This window comes from Pseudophryne corroboree, chromosome 2 (assembly GCF_028390025.1).
Source record: "Pseudophryne corroboree isolate aPseCor3 chromosome 2, aPseCor3.hap2, whole genome shotgun sequence".
Taxonomy (NCBI): Eukaryota; Metazoa; Chordata; class Amphibia; order Anura; family Myobatrachidae; genus Pseudophryne; species Pseudophryne corroboree.
The window spans coordinates 192,400,986-192,403,587 of NC_086445.1; the positions used below are offsets into that span (position 1 = coordinate 192,400,986).

General features: G+C 44.9%; 1 pseudogene; it reads left to right on the forward strand.

Annotated features, from left to right (window-relative positions):
- The first annotated feature begins 2,215 nt into the window (after nucleotides 1–2,215).
- On the forward strand, nucleotides 2,216–2,332 carry LOC135052338 (5S ribosomal RNA; annotated as a pseudogene).
- The last annotated feature ends 270 nt before the right edge of the window (nucleotides 2,333–2,602 follow it).

The window sequence follows — 2,602 nt, forward strand, 5'->3', positions numbered from 1 at the left end:
AAGAGGTGGCCTATTATTACATCAGATGCATCACTAAAGGCAAAAAATACACGACCTCCAATGATGGCATACCGTAAATCACCGAACCTCAAACAACTCCTATTGAGACCAACCGCGAACCCGACCGCTCCTAATAGGACAACATGGCTGCAGGAGCAGAAACCAGGATGTTATAAATGCACCGGTTGCACCACATGCCGAAGCTTGTTCACCGGACCTACCTTCCCGCACCCACATTCTGGACGTCCAATAAAGATTAAGTACAAATTACACTGTCTGATGGACCATGTAATCTACATTCTTACATGCCCTTGCGGGCTATATTATGTCGGAATGACATCAAGAAGGTTCCGTGATAGGATGGCAAATTATAGGACTACCATCCATCAGGCCATTGAATCTAAGAAGGCAGAACAACCCGTGCCGAGGCACTTTTTGACACACCAACACCAGGTATCCAACCTTAGGTGTAAACTTATTGACTGGGTACCACCACCCACCCGCGGCGGAGACCGCATCATGACTTTGAAACGAAGAGAAAGCTTCTGGATTCACAGACTAGATACTATTTCCCCCAGAGGGATGAATGAAAATAACCCCCTCTCAATATTCCTGGGTTAAGTGAGCAGTGATCAAGGACTATAGCCATAAGACTCTCCTGATTAAGATTCAACCCAGCCCACTGGAGGCATCCCGATATGGACTACAGCGATGTTGCAAAATATGTACTAATTATGTACGAATCACCAACAAAGCGTTGCCCCAATCTTATACAATAGATAGGTGGCAACACTTGTTAAGGATTAATATAACACTGCCCCAGGGGGCTATATACGACGGGCACACCGTGAGCACACCGTAGGTCCTCACTGGGCCACCGGATGTGCCCACAAAAATTATGATGCTTACTCTGCTTTGAACCTTGTGGACATTCCCTCCGCCCTGAGTATTTGTAACATTTTGTTAATCATATATAAGGATATAATTTCCCTATATATATATTAACATAAAATTTCTCTATATATAGTAACATAAAATCATACTCTCTATACCTCACCAGTATTTTCTGCACGGGTGTGACGCGCGTAGCGCACACTAATATGTATGTAATGATTTGGTCTTCATTTATGTACTATGTGTGACTCTCCAGGTCCCCAGTATACCAATCACATATTTATATATTGTATTATTCTATTAGTGTATAATAGTTTCTACCTAGTGCCCAGTTATGAGTGTAACAACCTCGCCTCTTGTATGCACTAGTTTGTGCCTGAAACACAAGTTCCACATGGTGGAACGCATGACCCCCTGTATGGACTAATCGGGGCTTGAAACGCAAGTTCCACTCGGTGGAACGCACGACTTCCGGTTTAGACCGGAAGTGACGCGGCGGTATCGCGCGTTACCATGGGGACCAGCGGCTCAGCCAGGGAAACTGGACGGCTGACCGCTGAAGGCACAGAAGCGGCCGATTAGGCTGCTTAAGGGGGTCTGTATTATTTACATTATCCATTGCCTCATATGTTGTTCACTTATAATGCGGCTGACGGCACGGTACTTCCGGCAATACCGGAAGTGATGCCGCGGCCATATGGGCACATGACATATTCATTCATTAGCTCCTGGGTATATATAGGGGGCCTGGGAGGCAATATGCAGATCCTGGTTCCGTTTTTTGAGGTTGTCATTGACACTGCCGATTACCTGACTCTGTACTGATTGACTGGCGAATACCTTGAGAAAGGTCCGAAAACAGGACCGAAACGTTGGTTAGCCCCTTCTGTATATACTTTGTTTGTGACATGAAGATTACATGGAACCAAGTTTTTTGAATAAATGACTTTATTACTTATACTATAACAAGTCTGGAGAGTGCTGTCTTTCTCCACTGATATGTGGAGAAACACTGTACTGTACTATGAGTTTGACCCAATGATTGGATCAGACTTTGATTTGGCACCCCAGCCGTTACCTGTGTTGGGTGAGAGTGTGGGACTTCCCGTACATATTTGGATATACTCAGCGTGCTAAGTATATTTCTTCCTGCACCCACTGCATATATTTAATGTGAACCGGGCATTCTGCATTATTCACACATAGCACATCTTCTTTTTTTCAGCCGTCACCTGTTTGGTTATATCCATGTTTCTATATGTGTCTTAGATACTGAGTCATCTCAGATTCCTGTGGCAAGTAGTCTAATCCGTGTATCCATAACTACAGTCATACCGCACTGGCAATGCCCAATTCCTTCTGAACTTGGAAGCCAAGCAGTGCGGGCCCAGGCAGTACCGGTTAGGGAGACCTCCGGGAAGACTGGGTACTGTAGTACAGTCCACGTGGGACATACACTCTTGGGATAATAGACGATGGCCCAGGGTGGTGCCGGTTTTCTGGATGACAATCTATTGTCACAGGCTGAACACGGCATTGAATCATTAACGGATGACGATGCTGAGAAAGTACTCTTTGACCAGATAGAGTTCGACACACTTCCGGCAGAAACCACTACTGACCTATACCATCAACTTTTAAGACTCAGTAAGAGGGAAATTGACCTTAATCTTCATGGTCAATTCTTATCTGAATACCACCGTAAAAA